The following is a 21360-nucleotide window of genomic DNA, read 5'->3' as shown; positions in this document are numbered from 1 at the left end:
CTGAAGGGCAGTCCTAAGTAAGACTAGGGCAGAGTGAGAGAGTGAACAAAGTCCAGGATAGGATGGAGGCTTTGTTCCCTTCTGAAAAAGAGTCATAACTGAATAAGGGTATGAGAGAAACCTAAGGAGGTGAGCACTGACCCCTTGGAACAGGCCAGAATACTGAGGGGACCCTTCTCTACCCACAACTTTAGCATCCTATATTTGCACCAAATTTACAGTTTGAGCTAAAAGCTGAGATGGGATTAGCAAACAGACAAGAACACAAAGTCAAGCTAGCTATCCACAGGGTTATAAGCTTTTAGTTTGTATGTGTGAAAGGATGTTTTACATAGTTACCAAGTTTTGCTGAGGACCTAGGTCTATGAATTTGAATATACTGAATCTATGCTAGACACAGTTCACTGCTCTCAAGATGTTTAGGAATCATTTGGCTGAGGAATTAAAACACCAACACGAGAACCAGTCATATAAAACATAAAACAGAAGCATAGGTTCTCTTGGGGAACCAGAGGAGGAAGAAATGAAGAACTGGGGAAGGAGGTAATGTCTTAAAGACAGATATGCAGTCATTCATTTCAGAATTCCCCCAGTCCATAGTTGGGAATTCTCCAAGCATTAGTGATCTTTGTGAGGCTGATGATATTACTACAAGTTAAGCTATATTTTCAGAGAACTTCAAACAAACATTCTTAAATTGCCACACTAAAAACCAGAAATGGAGAAAAGAAGTTTCTTGTAGCTTATGGAATTTACATTCAGATTAGCTGAATGTTCAGAGCAGCAGCAGCCATAGCATGAGCTAAGACAAAGAGGCAGCCATCTGGAATAGAAATAGGCCACATGGGGTTGAAAAGTCTGTCAAGTGCCTGAAATCTTTCCAAATGTCTTTGTAGGGTAGCCTACTTTGGTGCTGGTTGGGAGAGATGGAAAGGTCACTTGACCTTTGAGATGTAGGAGAGTGTTTTAATGTAGCTTAGGTGTTGTGGATATTCCACTGTCTCCAACACAGCATAAGAACAAAAGGTCACTTCAGACATCTTATTTTTCCTTGTGGGCCTCTTGTAATTCACAGGCTTTGTGGTTTTGGAGGCAGCTGAGCAAGGGTGTCTATGAGCTCATCTATTCCAAGGGCAAATCAATGGGAGTTGATCCCAAATTGGCCAAGTACAGTGAAAGTCACTGCACCTTTTACATTGTCACTTTTGACTAGTCATTAAAAGGCAGCTGATTGGGGATATATGAGGGACAATTATTCTTGGTACAGTGCAGCCAAGAGTCATCCATTCTGGCCAAATGAAAAGGAGCTTAGCAAATTTAAGACATTTGATCTATACATCGCTCAAACCCCAGACGGTTCAACTGATTGTTTTGTTCCCCCACTAATTGTTTTTTGCCCCTGTATTGTTCCTGACATCATGTTCAGAATGAATCACTGGAGTGGAAAAATGATAGGACTCCACTCTGCTAGCAAATGTAATAGAGCTTCTCAGTGACATTGTTTTGCCTTTATTGAAACTGATTCCTCAGTAGAGACTCTTTTGACTATCTTTTCTTCAGTTTTCACACAAACAATGGACATTCATTGCAGGCCTAGTATTATTTAGTCACTATTGTCAATGCAAAATAACAAGCATATATATACATATACACACATATTGGCATAGTCCATACTTTAAGGGGTAGGCACATGATCTTTCCAGAGGAACAAAAATGAATGTAGGAAATGCTTAACATGTGGAAGATGTTATGATGGGTGGCTATAGGAAACTGTAGGGGAAATAAGTGAACTGACCACCTCTTAATAGGAGACAGAGGGTAAGGGGATACATTTTCATAGATGATGCTGACTCCTATTTCTTACAACAAAAACAACAACAAACCTATTTTATTTCCTATTTTGTTTCCTTCTTCCCTTCACTATCCACTATATACATGTCTGAAGAGTAGTGAAGACAAGCATGTCACTTCATCTTGTATAGGAAGATGAGCCCAAGAATATTTCTTCACCTACCTCAGCACAGACCTCATTATTTCATTTACTGCTTTCTAATGTACTAGAATCTTTAATTTTAAGCCTAAAGCTGATTATTTGTATTAACTCTGAAGTTCCCAAAGTGTGCAACAATTCCCTTGATGTCATTGATCTCACTATACAAATGATGACATTAGACAGAGTCAGAGTATACAAAATGGAGATAGCATGAGTCTGGTGGTAAAAACTAGAATTCACAGTTGGGTATGACTCAGATCTAACATTGGATGAAATTGTGAAGGACCCAAGCAAGATTAGTTTAATGGACAACTGTACATCAACATTTCCAGCCAAAGATAGGAGAATAAGGCAAGGAAATTATTATTAAAGAGGTATACATTATTAACCCAGCTCAACCTTGCTGAGCTTCCAAGATCAGGCAAGACTGGATATGCTCAGGGTCATATTTCCATAAACAGGTTAAGATTTTAAGGATACATTTCTTATTTGTTAAGCACAGTGGCTGGCCTGCAGTGTGCACTGTGATAGCCTGTTTTGAGAGTACTTTTTAAGGAAAGTGGACCATGATAGAATAGTATCTTCCATATCCTGTTTCTGCTGGTACAGCATCCTACAGATCGTCCTGAGCTTTCAAATGAGTCTTTTTCACTTAAGGGAAAGTATACTTTGAACATTTCAAGTCCTTTGAAGAGAGGTGTGAAGTCAGAGTATCATATACAGAACAGATTAGCTCCTTTTCCAGCATGAGTGGGTCCTAGGTGTTCATATATTTTAAGCTGATCTGTCCCTTAAACTCAAATCCCTGCTTGTGCTAAAGCCTAGGGAAGTTACAACAAGTGGTATAGACCCTTGTGGATCTTTTAAATCTTTAAACTTTTTATTTGGAGATGTTACAAAATAATTAGATACACATTAAATAATGGTGAAAGGTATAAGAAGTAGCAAAATTTAGGGCAAAGTTCACTCAAGGTGCAAAACAGATTTTGGATTTCTGGATAGTTTTTCTCTGTCATCCATAAGAGTCCTGCTTGTTTATGTGTAACCACAGTAATTGTTGTAGTCTTTTACACATTGATAGTCAAACATCCAACCAGACATAGCTTATAGTAGGAAAGGGGTGCATTTCAGGCTTACTGAGTCCAGGGGAGCACTATCAATAGAGGAAGACCTCCTTTCACAGATCCAAGTAGCAAGAAACGACCAACAGCCAGTACCACCAGCAAGCACAACGCACAAGAGCTGAATCTGCTCTGGACATACCTCGTAGGGCTGAATCAAGTTCATACCCAAACTCACCTTAGCGCTGGACTCCAACATCTGCCTCCAGAGACATGCTCTCCCTAGCAGGATTCTGCCTGCAAACAGCTGAACTTGCAAGCTCAGTTTTAATAAAACACCTCAGTCCATGAGGCCATACATTTAAACCTTCACATTCAAATGATCACAATGATGCTATAGGTTAAATTGTGTATCCTGTTATTCCCACTGAATACCTTATTGCACCTATAAATTTCCTTGGGCCGTACATAAAGTTAATTTGTTAAAACCTATGCATATTTAACACATTCCTCCCTTAAGAAGTCCTAGTTTCTGTGGTTTTTGGTGCAGAAAAATGTATGAGATGAAACTATGGTGCTTGTCTGGAACTTCCACATTAGCATAGATACTTAATTAACAGGTTCTCTGCTTTCTTCTACCCCAAGCTTGTAGAGAGAAGTCCTGAAGACACAAATTAGAGGAGACAAGCAGAGGACAAGTTTTCTGTCCTCTACTAAGTCAAATTTTCTATCCTCCTAGTGGAGGTGATAGGGAAATACTCTTACATCTTTAATGCCATCTACCAGGAAAAAAAAAAAGGTTCAAAGGATACTCAGAGAAAAAAAGAGATAGCAATTAGAATGTAGGTATGGCCTCACACAGCATACCACTTTATAACTTTTTCTGTTTGGAATAACTCACTGTGGTGGGAAAAAACAGCAACCTCAGACTTCAAGGTCAAAAAGAATTATACTAGTTGTTTTCGTTGTGTCTCTGAAGAGGGGCTCTGCAGTATGACTGTGCTCCCCTCACTCAAGGATATCCAGATCCTTTATTTAGATGTATGACCTTGCGATGGTTATTTGAAGCCTCTGTTCTCTCTGTTCTGCAAGAATAAAATGAGGGAATTGGGTTTCATCCTCTCTCAGGGCCCTTCAACTCTAAAACTCTGTGATTCACAAATGTCATCAGCTTGGCAATGCCTTTGCTGTTCCCAAGTAGAGATGTAAAGGTGAGTGAAGGTCATGGCAGGAATGTAAGTCCTTGTGTCTTTCAGTCTGCAGAACTCTGCGTCAGGTGGTGGCATTAGTTATTTGAGCAGTGCTATGAAGCTTTTACCTCTGGTACTTTTCCCCAAGACAGTGAATACCTTGGCATGCACTGAGTACATTTCATGCCTATGGTGAATAAGATTTAATTGATAGATTAATAAATACAGCCTTGAATTTCTTTCTAGTATTAAAAGGTTGTCTCCTTTTCAACTCATTGTTTACTCCCTTTTGATGGATAATGATGTCTTGGAAAAAAAGAATCTCCCCAGGTATATACAATTCATCAACCTCAATAAAAATATCCCCCATTTTCTCTTAGGCATTGTTACTTAATTCATGTAAATATGTCTCTGGTGGCAACTATCACAGTTCTCACATTCAGCCTCTTCTCCAGTTCTGCACATTTTCCTAGGCATGAGAATTGTGTGGTCTCAGTGGACCAGAATGCATAATCCCTACCCAAGAGTACTCTGCCTGGTTGAAGTCCTAGATAGCCTCTTACTCCAAAGAACTCCAAAGAAAAGGGTTGGGAAAATATGTTCTAGTTATTGTGGAGTCTTGACTCCAAGGGTCTGAAAAAAATAGGCTGGGGACATTGGGGATATTTTATAAAATTGATACCCTACAGCTGCATTTAGCCTAAAAATGTGAGGGCCAATGGCTTGGTTCAGTGTGCGTTACAGCTGCTTATGAACCAGGACGCACCTGCTTCTGGTGGCGGCGTCCTCAGATTCAGGGACATGGTGGCCGTGTACATCCCCACTCAGTACCTTTATTACTGTGTTTGCTGAGAGCAGCTTAACTGCCAGCAGACATCTGCACATTATGATACAATAAATCGAGATGTTGCTGAATTATGAGAAATAAGCACATTGAAATGCTGCACAGGGGCATCGTTGTCAGTTTCTCTAACATCACTGGATACATGAATCCTTCTTCGCTCCAGTTTGGATTCAAACAAAAGTTAAGTAAAAGAAATTATGTGTCTGTTCTATGTTAGGTTTGTAATATTTACTGGGCCATTTGAACCTTCAAGTCCTCTGTGAAGGATGCATGCTTTTATTCTTTCTAGATGAAGAAATTAAGGCCTCATTCATTCCAGAGAACAGAATGTTACTTGCCTGGGAGTGTGTTCAACAACAACAACAAAAAAGGCATTGATTAAGATTCTCTTCATAAGTGGATCACTATGGTCTCCTTGCAAAGGAAGATTGGATGTAAATTCAGGGAGGAATACCATGGCACCCATCATAGATTGAGTCACACTAGAGCGGAGATTTGGTAGAAAAGAATCTATTTCCCAGGAAGGAGGAAAAGTTACATGAAAGACCAGATTGGTACTCATTAAGGAGAGAGAGAAAGAAAAGAGACCTAATGAGATTGGGAGCATGGAAGGTGAGTTTGGAACTGATAAATTAAAAAAAAAAAAACAAAAAAACATGGAGGCTGGGATGACAGCTCAGTGATTAAAGGCACTTGTTAGACTGGGTTCTATTCCCTTGTACCTACCTAAGCCAGATGCACAAAGTGGTGCATGCATCTGGAGTTTGTTTCCAGGGACAAGAGGCCCTGGCACGCCCATTTATCTTTCTCTGTCTCCCATTGTAAATTATATATATATTAAAACATGGGAGGCAAGGTCTATAGGACTAAGTATTTCATTGCACATAGCTGAAATGTTGACCACACTCAACAAGAACAAGGGTATGGCCATTGAAACCTGAAACCTATGGTTTTGCTCAGCTGTTTTATCAGTGGAGATTCCTGGGAAGATTAAAGATTAGCAAGTTTATTACTGAAAGAATACATCAAGGAGTTATACCAAGATCTTCTTTGGTGAAACTCTGAACATATGACTTACTACTTCTCTGTGCCTCAGTTGCTGTACTTACCAATGAGGATAAGTTAATAGTGTCTGTGGTAAAATTCTTGTGCATGTATGTGTATGTATGTGAGTGGCATGTACTATGACACACGTGTGGAGGTCAGAGGACCGCCTTAGGTGTCAGTGCTTGGCTTTCTCCTTGTTTGAGGCAGAGGCTTGCTATTCACAGCTTCATTTGCCAGGCTAGCTGGCCTGTAAGCTTTTTAGATCTCTGCCTCCCATCTTGCCATGGGGTCCTGGATTCTAAATATTCACTACAAGTGTTCTGAGGATCTACACTCAGGTCCTCATGCTTGCAAAGCAAGCAATTTGCCCACCAAGTTATGTCTTTATCCATGTTTAGTTGTCTTGTTAGCAGGTTTTGTTATGGAATAGAGCAAGCACATGTCCACTTGCAAATAAAGGAACTAATTTAATCTAGTAATTTTAAAATGGAAAAAAAAAATCTAGAGTTGACATTTTTATTTTTGGTTTCTCTGGTGTCAAAGAGGACCCACATATGATTTCTGTGTTTCCATATGTGACATATGCCAGGGCTTACATGTGGGAACACAGAACATGACGCCACAGAATACTTTCCCTCTCCACATTCCAAATGGGCTGGATGTGCTCATCAGGGATATGTTAAAATAGCTTGGAATAACTATTGTATCAGCCAAGCTTTGGTATACACTTGGTGGAAAAATGGGTAGTGCTTTGTTCTTCTTTCCTTCGCAAAGATGTTGGCTTTGAGATGAAGCTAAAAGATCTAGCACTTAGATTTGGGAAGCCATATTTTCAATTTCTTCTCACTCTGATCTCTCCTTTTGATTATGTATGTGCATGAGTACAGTGTTTCTTTCAGTTTCGGAGACATTTCTTCTCTTTATTTTATCATAGGTTCTGTTTTAATCAGATCTGAAGCTATCGAGGGGAAGAAACAATAGACATGCATTAGTCATAAATAGAAGGCTCAAAACTCACAACTAGCTTGATGCTTAAACAACCTAGACTATAAATGATCACAAGATTATCTTGCCAATGAAACAAAAGTACAGATATTATCTAGAAAAATTACCCTTATCACCAGTTTAAATGAGAGACTAAGGCCCCCATTCAGGTAGCAAATGAGAATCCTAAGTAATAGAATATAGTGTTTCTAGACACTCACTTCTATTCCCTCAAGAGTTATATTTTTAAAATAAAGAGCTATATCTGTACATATTTTGTGAAGATATATGTTTATGTGCCCATGATCTAGTAAGCCCTAGAATCATGGTGTTAATAACAATGATATTCAACGAATCTCTAGTAATTTGTTCTTGCTGGTAAATTTTATTTGAAATGTTGGCATCTGAGTTAGAGGGAAGACGTTTGAAGGAACAAGGTATGTGTACCACTCCTCTTTGTCTTTCATCACCAACCCCATCTCACTCCATGAATAATAAACAAGCTCTGTGCAACAGAGAGTGTTTGGGATTGACAAGTGCATCTGGAGCTGGGGCAGGAATCCATGGATATAAATGATTCTTGAAAGACCCCCTTCGGTGGGCTATTGGACAGCTATTTCCTTAGCGAGTAGATGCGATCTTTCTCGGAGAAGATCATTTCATGCTTCTTAGCATGTTTAACCTTTATAGCAAGGCCTTCTCATCAAAATGACAAACCCCAGCAGAGCCTTCTAAGAGGCCAGGAAATCAGAAACCTTGTGAAATCTGCCAGATTAGCATGCTCCCTTTCTTTGTTCCCCCAGGGAAAGAAAGTCCTGTGCTTTTCAGATTTTAATCTTCTCCACAGGCCTCTTGTCTAAAACTTCCTGCTGAGGCCTGCTGGTATTTGAATATTACTTTCTTATAGTTGCCCAGGGCCACATACTGACACCAGCTAAGGCTGGCATATTGTTTATCTCCATCCGTGATGTTGTAAAGGAAAGATAAGGGCTCTGATGTTTGTTTAGTTGAATTCTTTCAACCCCTGAAGACAGCCTTTCTGGGTCTGAGGATAGTGGCTGGTTCTTAAGGTCATAATGGCCATGGTAGCAGGCTGATGCTGTCCAGAGCTCTCATCATCATCCAGATGCCTCTACTCTCCTGTCCCATTTTTCATTCTGTAAGCAACTCGATACCTTAGCCATGGTAAAATGAAACCAGCCTATTATGGAAATTGGAAGACTATGTTGGTAATAGAAATGGAAGGCAAATGATTAATAAACAACAATCTTGCTAGTTTTACAGGATTAGGAAGAGGCTGAAGGAAGCAACCCTTTGTCAGAGTTATAGGTTCATATTTATAAGTCAGAAAGGATTAAAACCCCAAATTCATGTGTGAACTCTATGGGGTTGTTCAACTTGGTTTCCATATGCTGTAGTAAATGCTTGGAAGTGATTATTAAAATAACTCTATGAGGTAGGTACTATTTTATTTCTTAATTTATATGTGAGGGATTGGGGTTAAGGACAGATCAATTTGCCCAAAGTTACCCTTCAGTTAGATAGGTTAGCTATTTTCCTGGGATTTTTCTTCCTGAAGTTGCTCTTTTGGGGTCAGTATTCTCTTCTTGTCTCGGCAACAAGGGAGCTTACCTCTTCATGAAACAGCCATTCAATTTGTGGCTATCCCTTTTACCACAAACTGAATTGTCTGTTTTTCTGATGTCTTTCCTTGGGTCTTGATTCAGAATTTTGGATGCCCACAAGGATGCATTCACGCAATAAACGTTGACTAGCAAGCACTAGCAGGATGGTTCCCCTCTGGAAACACTGCACTCAGGAGTTTGAGGAAGGATCACCATGAGTTCAAGATCAGTCAGGGAGACAAATTGAGATCCAGACCACCCATGTCTACAGAGCAAGACCCCATCTTAAAAAAACAATCCCCCCCCCAAAAAGCAAAATCAAGAAAAGTACCATAGTCAAGATATGCCATGCTTACTAGGGATAGATAGAACCTGAAAGGATAAAAGTTGCCCTATTTCTGCTGCCCTGTTTTCTAGATGCTCTGCTAACCTGCCTTTTTAAGCTTCTGTAATATGGCTTGCTTGCTGCTGCACTGAATCACAGAACTGCCATTTTGCAACTGCCTCCATTTTGTAAAAAGTATACAACTGCCTCCATTTTGTAAAAAGTATACCATGAGGACCTGACCTTTTGTACGCCCTACCCAATCAGAGGGACCCACACGAGCCCACCCCGTGGGCCCCACCCAGTCAGAGGGAGCCACGCTGAAAAGCCCCTATGACTCTGCATACCTGTGGTTTTAGCCTTTATAAGCTGACCAAACCCATTGCTAGGGGCTCTTCACCCCTCCTGTGAGAGGAATCTGTGTTGAGCCCCGATGCATCGGATTCAATAAACCTCATGCGGTTTGCATTGAGAGCGTCCTGCGTGAGTGTTCTTGGGGTCGCGTAGACAGCCCTGAGTGGGGACCTCTCTGGGGAACCCCACAAACCAATTGAGCTTATCTTCAGATATTTGAAAAGATAACCATCGTTTTTCCACTCAGATGTTTTCAGTCATTTTCAGAATAAACATCACTAGTTTCTTTAACCAGCACTTTCTCTGTTGTGATTTTGAGTTCCTTAATAATCCAATAGTCATCAATGACAGTGGTGAAGTATTGGAGGAGGCCATGCATTCACTGAGTTGAAAAATAGCTTCCATTTCAGGGACCTCGGTAACCTCCAACAGCCCAATCTGTCCAAGCAGTAGGCATGTGTTATTAAGTGATGATGTAGATGGATCTCAGACATTCTGCTGCCTCAGGGTGATAGGTTCATGTATCCAGCAAGGGTTACTTTTGTTAATTTCTTATTCTGAAAATATGCCTTGGGTTCACATAGTGTAGCATCACATTTACTACCTCATTTTATTTCTGAAGAGAGTAGTACAGTGAGTTAAATCACATATTCTAAAAGTAAAGCTGAACTTATTTTTGATCATTGGGACATCTCAGGATACCACTTTACCAGAAAATCATAGTCTTATCAAGTATATATTAACTATTTTTCTCACTGCTGTGAGCAATACCTGACAAGAATCAAGAAGTGACTTAAGAGGGCTGGAGGAATGGCTTAGAGGTTAAGGCATTTGCCTGCAAAGCCAAAGGACCCACGTTCGATTCCCCAGGACCTACGTAAGCCAGATGCACAATGGGCATATGCATCTGGAGTTCATTTGCAGTGGAGGCCCTGGCATGCCCATTCTCTCTCTCTCTCAAACTCTGATTGCAAATAAAAAATAATAAAAAAAAACTAAAATAAAAAAAAGAAGTGGCTTAAGGAAGGATGGGTTTATATTGGCTTATAATTTCTGGCAGAAATTGGAGACCATTTCATAGCCCAAAAGCAGAGAGATGGGGGGGGAAGGGGGCTGAGAAGGAGGGGGAAGAGAGAGAAAGAACAGGAAATGGGTTTGGGTTATAATTCTCAAGTCCTACCCACAGTGATATACTTCCCTCAGTGGGGCTGTACTTCCTAAAAGCTCGACCACCTTCTCGAACCGAGTCACCACCTGAGGACATGCATACTAGCCTATGGGGGCATTTCACATATAATCTACAACATTAGCTAAGGCAGAATCATGGAATGCTGGTCAGAGGCTGGAAATGCCATCTGTTTCGATGCTGATAATTTACATCGAGAGAACTGAGTTCAGAATAGGTTATATAACTTGCTCAAAGTCACTTAGGTAAGTAGGAATTATGAGACTCCTAAGGCAGCATTTTGGATCCTAGACCAGAGAGCTGTCTCTCTCATGCCAGTGTCAGGAGATCCTATTGCATTTTGCCTTTGGGCTTGCTCTTCCTGTGTAGTTGATAGTAGGGCACTTGGGGTGAGTAAAACTTGGACTCTTTGTATACAAGCTCAGTAGGTCTTTGTGAATTTTCACATGTAGTAGTCCTTTTATTTATTGCAAGTAAGCTAGGCAATTAATTTACAGTTAGCAACTTATGGCCTGGAAAATCTCATTACCCAAACCTTGCATTATCAACACATCTGTTTCAAAAGAGATGATGGAAGAAGCAGCCTGAACATGGAGACTCCTGATCATCACCACAGAGAGAGAGCCCTTGAGAGGCTAACCCAGGAATAAGAGTGCGGGCTTGTGCTGAAGGAACCAAACAACTGAAAAAGGGAATCCATATTAATTAAGCTTCTATTATATGCTGGGCATAGTTTGATTCTTAAGATGCATGAGCTTGTATGCAGAAAGAAATGGATTTAGTTACTGATTTTATCCCTCATACTTTATATGAACTTGAGTGAGATTTTAACCCCTCTAAGCCTCACTTTTCTGATCTCTAAAGGAAGTTTTTCTGAGGCAGTTGTGAAGCTTAACTATTATATAAAAGCCTTAACATGATGCCTATAACTTTGTAACTGTTTTATCCATGAGGAGGAGGAGTAGAATTTTCTTTCATTTTTAAAGCAAGCTTATAAAGTTTATGATTTCATTCATGATCTTTAAATGATTAAACCAGGGATCAGAACACTTAAGTAATTTGCCATAGTCACAGAGTTGCAGATAATGGATATAGGGATTTTTTTTTTTAACATAGTCTGTCAGAGTTTCTGCCTATACTGTACTCTGGGAGGGAGAAAACGCTATGAGAGATGGAGATTGTCTATTACTTTTGTTGTTGTTGTTGTGTCAAGGAAGTTTCTTGCTCTAGCCCAGGCTGGCCTATAATTCACTGTGTAGTCTCAGGCTGGCATCAAACTCACAGTGATCCTCCTACTTCAGCGTCCTGAGAGTGCTGAGTTTAAAGGCTTATGCCACCATGCTTAGCAGGGAGTCTTTTAATTTTTATCTCCCAACCCTGTCTGCACCCGACCTGTGGGGCCAATGTTACGCGGGGTGGTCAAGGAGGGCTGCAACCTGAAAGAATGGGCGGGAAAGAAGAAGGAGACCAAGCGGAGGTTTTGTCAAGGTCTCGTTTAATGTTGGATTTTTTAGCTCTTTTGTAATCAACCAGCAGTTAGGGCAATAAGGGGGGAAAAGGGGGAGGGGGTACAAGGAAGGAGGAAGTAGGGCCACCTGGCCGTAATCTTCTGGAGCATCTTCTCGGAATCTCTCTTGTGATGTCTCCCAGAGCAGCTGTTTGTTCTCAGGGGAGGGGCTGCATGAGGGCTGCTAGTTCTCTTTTGTCCTCAGGGCAGTGAGGGGCCATATGAAGGCTGTTAGTTCTTCTTTTGTCCTAGGGCGGTCAGGTCATGGTCTCTGACATTTCCTCCCTCTTTATATAATTGAAATGGGCAAGGTACCCTGTCTTAGGCTATATGGTATGCTTCCAGTCCCAGCACCAGTTACTGAAGATGGCCCGCCTGTCTTAAGAATGAGGGCTGCCTCCACCCCTGGATCCACAATAATCCCGTCATTGGCCGCGATCACAGCTCATGGAAGGTGATCTGCCTGTCTTAGGCTATGTGGATGGCCTCCAGGGAATGGGCCCTACAATATTCTCGTCTCTGGCTACGGCCATAGCTTAGCTGTGTGCCCCTGGGCTTGGTACCATAATAATCCCGTCATTGGGAGCCTCGCAGCCATTTAGGGAATCAAAACCATGACCTGTTGTCAGCCAAGGGAGAAAAATCAAGTCGGGCTGAAGGAGAGCCGAGGGGTGTCTCATCTGTTTGGCCCTCTTCTTCTTGTAGCTGTAATCTGTGGTAATGGACAAACACCGAATTTCTGGTGGCAGAATCAACCTGTTCTTTGACAAAAGAAGTTAGTCGTTTAAATGCCCAAGGTCCAAAAGAAAGAAGGAGGAGGAGTCCTACAAAGGGACCAAGAATAGAGGGGAGTAATGTGGAAAACAGAGAAGAGGAGAACCAGTTTTGGTACCATGACTCCTGCTTTTCCCGGTTACGCTTTCGTTCCTCCAAACTGGAACGGACCTTGTCAATACTATTTTGAACTAGGCAAGTTTTGTCCGTATAAAAACAACATTCTTCCTTAAGTGCAGCACAGAGTCCCCCCTCTTGTAGAAAGACTAGGTTTAGCTCGCGTCTGTTTTGGAGGACTAGTTCAGACAAGGATACCATAGAGTCCTTTAAGTCTTGAAGACCCTTTTGTAATTCCTGCAAGTCCTTATCTACTGCCAAAGAGAGTTGATTATATTGTTGTTGGGAGGTGACTAATGAAGCGATGCCTGTGCCTGCTCCAGTGGCACCCAACCCCAGAATAACAGCAAGAGTGATGGCAGTGATAGGCTCCCGTTTGGCACGTGACGGAGTTGTTCCTCCCTCCCAAAAATGGAGGAACTCATCTTTGGAATGTATGGTTAGCTTGGGGAAGAGTTGTACAAGGACACAATAATCTTTGTGAGCTAAGAAGGTGGAAGTTACAACATAAGGAGTGAGACCAGTAGAGCATGTGAAGTAAGTGCCAGCAGGGGCAACAATATAGAGAAAGCTAGAGTTAACAACATGAGTGAGATTGCAGGTTGTTTGAAGCTCTATAGGGGGAAGCATGGACGGACCCAGGAGGCACACCCCACACCCAGATACCTGGACGACCGTGAGGCCAACCCCATCTTGCCATTGCCACCGTAAAGCCATGGTGTCATTGGTCACCATTAATTCTGCATATAAGGCTATCCCTTCATAAAAAAGGGGGTCGAGGTGAATAACACCCAGCATTCCTGAAATTCAGATATATTGGTCTGATGTATGGCCTCTATAGAGGCGTTAACCATGGTCAGAATAAGGTCTGCCGATGAAGGCAATCCTAATGGTAGGGTAGGTTGAAATAGAGTGACATCAGTAACAGCTTGTGGTCTTGAGAGAGAGAGGTGGGGTGTATGTTTTTAGCCTGGCTGGGAGGGGGCTGATGAAGAACAGGATTTGGTCCAATAGCAACTTTAGAGAATTGAGGGTTTTTTTTAAGAAGTTTAATTTTAAAAGTAAGGCCGGTGTCTGTCCCGTAGGCATATAACCTAAGGCCCCACTCAAAGCCTCTGTTGGTCCAATCCTGTCTTTTGCCTTCTGGTGTGAAGCTGATATTGAGTGTATTACACCACCCTTTTCTAGAAGAATCATGTCCGCATTCTGAATTTAGCGGTCTTGGATCAGAGACAGTATAAGACTTTGGGGGGGGGGGGTTAAGTATGGTCTCGTTAATTGAAGCTTGTAAAGAGCTTAAATCTGTAGATAATTGAGCAAACTCTTTTTGAAGCTTAAGCACATCCCGTAATTCAGTTATCTGTTTAGTGAGATGTTCTTTGGCACCAGTAAGGGTAGAGGGGTGAACCCCTGGAGGGAGCAGAGTGGGTAATAGAGTGGGTGCACAAAGCTGGGAGGGGTAAGGGGGCGGTCTGAAAGGGGGGGCCGATGCAGCGGGAGGCCAGTCGGGATTATGGTACTTAGCAGCCTCCTCCTCAAGAGAGGTAGCATCACCCGGATCAAGAGGCTCGGGATCGCAATTTCTTGAAAAAACCGGGTTAATGAGGGGTGTACATTGAGAAGCAGTCTCAGGCAAGGGCGGGTACAACCTTTCTACTGCTTGGGGAGCACCAGAGTTATTGGAGTTAGAACCTATATCGATAATGACTGATGGGCAAGGGGATTTCTCAGGAGGAGAAGAAAGTGAAACTAAAGAAACACCACGCGAGAGAGGGTGGAGGCAGTATTCAGCAACAGAAAGGAGTTGTTTATCTGGATCTGAATGCGCTTCCTCCACTATGTCTCTTATGAGTCCCCAGTAGGAGAAAATTGTGGAGGGAACGGAATCAGGTCCCTCCTCTAGAATATGGCAATTTAGGCCTTTACCGACCTTTTGCCATTTTTCAGGATGAATATCAGGACCAGAAATAATGAAGCAGGGACACACTTTGTCAATGAAAACAAAAAAAAATTAATGAGGTCCTTTTTCTTAACTCTAATTCCTCTTTCCCTGAGTGAGCTCTTTAAATCCTTAAGAAAAAGAGCCTCTTTACTAAGCTTTTGGCCCATTCTGAAAATGGACAAGAATGAAAAACAAGGGCCCTGACTTACCGTGTCCCATAGCCGAAATCACGAGCGACGAAATGGCGGGGCACTCTTCAAAATGTCTCTCGGGGTCCCAAGGAGATCTCCAGTGCAGTTAGTCTTCCGGCCAAGACCCGTGCCTCGAGCCCCACATTTGGGCGCCACTTGCCCCCGACCTGCGGGGCCAATGTTCCGTGGGGTGGTCGAGGAGGGCTGCAACCTGAAAGAACGGGTGGGAAAGAAGAAGGAGACCAAGCGGAGGATTTGTCAAGGTCTCGTTTAATGTTGGATTTTTTAGCTCTTTTATAATCAACCAGCAGGTAGGGCAATAAGGGGGGAAAAAGGGGAGGGGGTACAAGGAAGGAGGAAGTGTGGCCACCTGGCCATAATCTTCTGGAGCATCTTCTCGGAATCTCTCTTGTGAGGTCTCCCATAGCAGCTGTTTGTTCTCGGGGGGAGGGGCTGCATGAGGGCTGCTAGTTCTCTTTTGTCCTCAGGGCAGTGAGGGGCCATATGAAGGCTGTTAGTTCTTCTTTTGTCCTAGGGCGGTCAGGTCATGGTCTCTGACACCTGTCCATTCTTTGCTTTATGAGTTTTAGGGAGTAAACATGAAGGATAACTAAGGATAGACTGTTGTCCTTTTGGAATGAATTCAAGTTTTAGCAAAAATAAGATCCTGCAATACTCTTGCTTCCCTTTGTAGAAGAGAGACTGTCTAAGCTTTCATGGACTTTGGGGACAAATATAAAATGGATATATGTTAGTATCAGGAAGACATATCTTTCCTATAATAATATATCCAAGGAAGCAATATAGTCCAATTTATATGTATGTGTGTATATACATACATACATGCATACATATATACATGCATACATACATCTAAATATTTATATCCATACCTTGGTGTGTATGCACATGCATTAAACTCCCTTGCCTGGAGCATGTGATGTCTATCTCCTTCTCTGGACTGTCAGCCATTAAGCATCCCTAGTGCCCAAGATAGAAAAGGAGCTCAGTCTGTTTGGAAAGAAAATGATGAAAAGATTAATGAAAGCTAAAATGAATGGTACTGATTCAGTACTTATTTAAGTTCATATTCTGGTTTCTATTTGATATATTCTAACATACTTGGAGCTTACTGGGTAGCTAGACACCCTGACTTCCAAAAGCAGTTTAGTATTTTCTGATGGGCACAGATAGGTTGTGCCTAGAATAAAATTCCATGGGAGATCCCTTAGGCTGTAACCTAGCCTTGTGGCCTTATAGTAATTATCCCATAACCCATCATAACCCATGCTGCAGAGGCATGATTCTATGTTGCATATGGGGGACAGGAGGGCTGGCCAGGAAGGAGAAAGGAAGAACAAGCTTGCTCTTCCCAGGCAGGCACTTCTACCACTGATACTTATGTCCTTATTGCAAGGAGCAAGAGCTCTCAGTGAGTGACAACCTCTGGTACTTGTCCACCTCCTATTCTTCTAATCCAAACTCCTCTAACTTTATTCCCCCTTCCTCTTCTTTGTCCCAGACCTTTTTCATTGTTTTTCCCTATTTAGCCCCATGCTGCCCTTACTTTCCTATTCATTTTCTAGGTTTGATGCAGCAATGATGCTAGTCATTTAATGACCTTTTGGATGAAATTGACTTGCACTTATTCAGAATGATTGGCCAGGGGCCTGGGGACCAAAAATTGCAGGGTGGCTGGTGCTTAGCAGTCATCTAAGAATAAGTGGTGTCCAGGAAAAGGGAAAGATCGAGCCCCATGGTCTCTGCAAATGTGTTCTGTAGCTTGGAAGTTATCTCCTACTGAACTATGACGGGTGAGAAAAGTTATTGGCAAGGGGGAAACAATGACTGTCAAACCAATTGCCTAAAATATAAGTTAGGAAGAGAGAACAGTGTAAAACGATTCCTACCCAAGGAAATGATTTGCCTGCCACAAAGATGCCTCACCTCTGCCCAATGTGGGGTTCTCCTTGTGGCCTTTCTGTAAATAGAGGGGTGGTAGGCAGGGATTGTGTCCTCAGAATGAAGTTCAGTAGAATTATGTCTTTGGGAATTGCCTTTCCTTGTTCCTTCCTCTTGCCTTTCAACGTTCTTACCTCTTCTTCACCTTTCTTTCACCCTCCCTCTCTTCTGCCCAGGATGCCTTCAATAAGTGTTTCTTTCCTTCCTCTGTGAAGAATGTCTTTTCCCCTCCCATTTTGTTTTACTGTAGAGCAGCATTCCTGAGAGCTTTGGTGGAGTAACTCCTGTAATGAATCTTGACTTTGGTAGGGCTGCTATTCTATCTGCATAAGCCAGTGTCTAAATGATGGTGGTGTTAGGCATGCTTACCACATTTGGGAAGAACCCTCTTAAAGAATTGTTCTTAGTGGGTTCTTAGCAACAGTATAGAACATGGATCTTCATTGAAATAACAAATACTGATTTTTATGATTTCTAATGTAACACATCTTCACAGAAAATTGATAGTATGGAAAAGTTTAATATTTCAATATATTACTTAAATAATATTAATGGAGCACCTATTTCATGGCAAAAAATAAATAAGTAAACAAAACTGAATATAATTATACCAATTATAAATGGTTATTCTTAATATATTCATATGCCTTTTCCTGATTTTTTTTGGGGGGGTCCTGTATGGATACATAAATATACTTTAGTGTTATTTTCCAAGTGGTTTTATTTACTTATTTACAAGGAGAGAGAGAGAGAAGAAGAGAAAAAGAGAGAGACAATAGGCATTCCAGGCAGAAAAGTGCCTTAACTACTGGCCATCTCTGCAGCCCCTAAGTAATTTCTAAATCCTGACTTTTTTATGCTCCTAATTTTTTCAGAAACTATCTCAGAATTACATAATTATAGCATAATTTCAATTTAACACTATATGATCTTTGTCTCATATCATAAAGAAATCTTTGAAAATCTGATTTTAATGACTTCACAGCAGATATATTTGCCAGCTGTTGCCTAAGTAATGTTGTTAACAAGCTGTCCCAGAACTTAGTGGCTTATAACTAACAGGATTTAAATTTTATACTCATAGACCTGTGGATAGGTCGGTGTCTCAGTTATAAGTTTGGAAATGGCTGGATATGGCTCAAGACTTCTTGTTAGAATCAGCTCTGTTTCATGGTTTTTGTATTCTCCTTGGACTGAAGCTACTGAGGGAACATTCTCCTGTTGGCCAAAAGTAGGAATGCAACAGAGAATACAAACACAACTAATACTCCCTAAGGACTTTATCCACAATTTACACATTGCTACTCCTGTCCACATTCTCTGGGTTAAGCAAAATCATGTGGCCAAGTCAAGATGAGACGGGTTAGTATATTATACCCAGTGTAGTAGAGGTTCTGCAAAGTCACATACAAAGGATGTGGAGGTATACAATTCAGAAACAGGGAAAATGTCAATGATGATGAAAATCTAGTCTATTATACCAGATTACCTGATATTTTGCTACAGGTGGATCAAAGAAGACCAGTTATTGATTCTTTCTTTTCTTTTCTTATTTAGGTAGGGTCTTACTCTATACCAGGCAGAACTGGAATTCACTATGTAATCTCAGGGTGGCCTCTAACTCATGGTGATCCTCCTACCTCTGCCACCTGAGTGCTGGGATTAAAGGCGTGAGCCACCATGTCTGGCTTGATCCTTTCTTTTAACCCCTCACATGACCCCATAGACATCATAAGACTCACAGGCTGTAGATATCATCAGATACTGTCTGCTGTCCCATGTGGCTTTTTTTTTTTTTTTTTTTTTTTTTTGAGATAGGTTCTCGCTCCAGATCAGGCTGATCTGGAATTCACTAAGTGGTCTCAGGCTGACCTTGAACACATAGTGATCCTCCTACCTCTGCCTCCCGAGTGCTGCTGGGATTAAAGGCGTGCTCCATCATGCCTGCCTTCATGTGGCAGTTTTAACATATCTTATTCCTATTGATACTTCAGCCCATCACACTTGTAGGAGTTTCATCCCTGCCTTCACAGATGTCTTCTCAAGCAGATAAGGAACAATCTATGATTTTAATGGTTATGACTGTCATTTAATAAAGTCTCAAAGAGGTGAAGTCTTAGCTCCAAGGATCAGTCCCAGAAAATCATCGACATGAGAATCTAGAGTTGAGACAAAAAGACTTGACCCTGGGTTTGAGAGAGACATTCCACAAAACCCAATCACAGGAGGCCAAGCCATGTCAATATGATGATGAGTCTCAGCCTGGCAGAATCTCCAGGAGCCACAGAAAATGACAGAATCCAGGACTTCTTGTTTTTGTGAAAATTCGGGATGACTGAAACTCACTTTTGCAATCTGTACCCATTTGCTCTTTAAATCTGAAATTCTTTTCCTACTTGACATTTTGTCTCCAGTTTGAAGAATGTGCCTGGCTTCAGGTTCTGGAATTTAAGCTTAGTTATTATTGTACTTTTTTTTCAATTCTTAATGCTTGGACTCCTGGTTCTCTATTGAGTGGCCTCTTAATTTTGTCTCTTTTGTCTATGCCTTTACTTTTAGTTGGCATTAAAAAAATAATGTAATATTTTTCAGATGAGTTGGTATGGTCTCAGAAATCTAAAGCTTCTGTATCTACTATTTTCTGTCTAGTGATGGCTTATATAATATCACTCATGTTTGTTAATGATGATGGGTGCAGGGCAAAGAATGCTCTATCTTTTCATTGAAAGGCTTAGCAAATCTTTTCTGACATGTAGATTCTCCCTCCAATATTTATCTATGTATATCTCCTTACTTGATATTTAAATCTCATGCTTGTGGCCAACTGAATGAATTCAAGATATAAATTTGGGGCTGAGGTATAGAAATATGGCTCTGTAGGTAAAGCGCTTATTGCATAAGCACAACCACCTGAGTTCAGATCACTACAAGGCATGTAAATGCTGTCAAACATGGCAGCCTGCCTGTAATCCCAGCTCTCAGGAAGCAGAGAAAGAAATACATGGGGCAAGCTGGCTGGCTAGCCTAGCTGAACCATCTAGCTCTGTGTTCAAGTTAGATACTCTGTCCCAATAGATAAGGAGGTGGGTCAGCAGGAGTGGAGCACACAGAGGAAGTGTGGAACGACAGAGCTGGGCTGGGGAGATGGTTCAGTGGTCAAAGGCAATTTCTAGCAGCCTAGATTCTATTTCCCAGTTCCCATGTAGATCCAGATGCACAAAGAGATGTGTGCGTCTGTAGTTTGTTAGCATTGGCAAGTGGCCCTGGTCGTCCATATTCCCATTCTCTCTCTTTCTCTACAAATAAATATAATAACATATCCAAAGTCAACCTCTAGCTTCCATATTGCAACATACACACATACATGTGTCTAAAACACATGTGAAAATGCATATACATGCACATACCACACACACACACACACACACACACACGATGTAATTTTCTAAGGAGTTTCAGCTAATCAGTGTTGAGCTAGTTTAAAGCATTCAGAATAAACAGCAACTCATTAAATTGATTAGTTTTGTAATATATTCCCCAGAGAATATTTTCCTGGATAAAACTTTTTCAGGAACCGATCTTGTTTCCTTAAGTCAACTATACTGAGTGAGAACTTGGTGAGTAAGTGTGCAGGAGAGATAAAATTGATTTAGGGAGGTTTTGTGGTTGGAGGGATATTGTATAAAGATGACATTATAGAATGCTCACAGAAAACCATATATTACTACTTCCATGTACTTCTAGTCAACAAATAGATCTTGAGACATTTCTGTGTAATAGAAAGTGTGAGGAGAATAAAGAATGAAAAGGGGAAATGGTATCTTCAGTCCTCAGGAGCTTAAACATCACTCTAAGGACTTTAGGTGAGGGATTTGTCATAAAGACCACCAACGATCTGGGACATAGATTGTTTTTGAAGCCCACTCAAACAAGATCCCTTTCTCACTGGTGAATTGGCACCTTGTTTAAGATTCAGGATAGGTTGGTTTTGGAAGGACAGTAACAAAGAGAATAGGCCTGGACCTCAATACAATAGAGACACAGTTTGGCATTTTTTTTTTTTTTAAGAGGTAGTGAAACTTGTATCAGTCAGGTTTTCTGCTCTGTGACTACTACCTGTGAAGGTTGGTTTGGGTTTCCGGTTTTAGAGGCTTTAGTCCATGATTGGCTGGCCTCATTGCTTTGGTTCAGAGGGGCAGCAGAATGTCATGGTAAAGAAGCAACGTTAGAATAGAGAAGCTCACTTTACAAGAGCTGG

General features: G+C 41.3%; 1 protein-coding gene across 28 annotated transcripts in view; it reads left to right on the top strand.

The window, feature by feature from the left end:
- Window positions 1-21360, top strand: part of Nrxn3 (neurexin 3) — a 1695425-nt gene that overhangs the window by 573161 nt on the left and 1100904 nt on the right. The gene's annotated exons all lie outside the window — the stretch shown is intronic.

Source organism: Jaculus jaculus, chromosome 7 (genome assembly GCF_020740685.1).
Source record: "Jaculus jaculus isolate mJacJac1 chromosome 7, mJacJac1.mat.Y.cur, whole genome shotgun sequence".
NCBI classification, from domain to species: domain Eukaryota; kingdom Metazoa; phylum Chordata; class Mammalia; order Rodentia; family Dipodidae; genus Jaculus; species Jaculus jaculus.
This window is presented reverse-complemented; position numbering and strand designations above follow the sequence as displayed.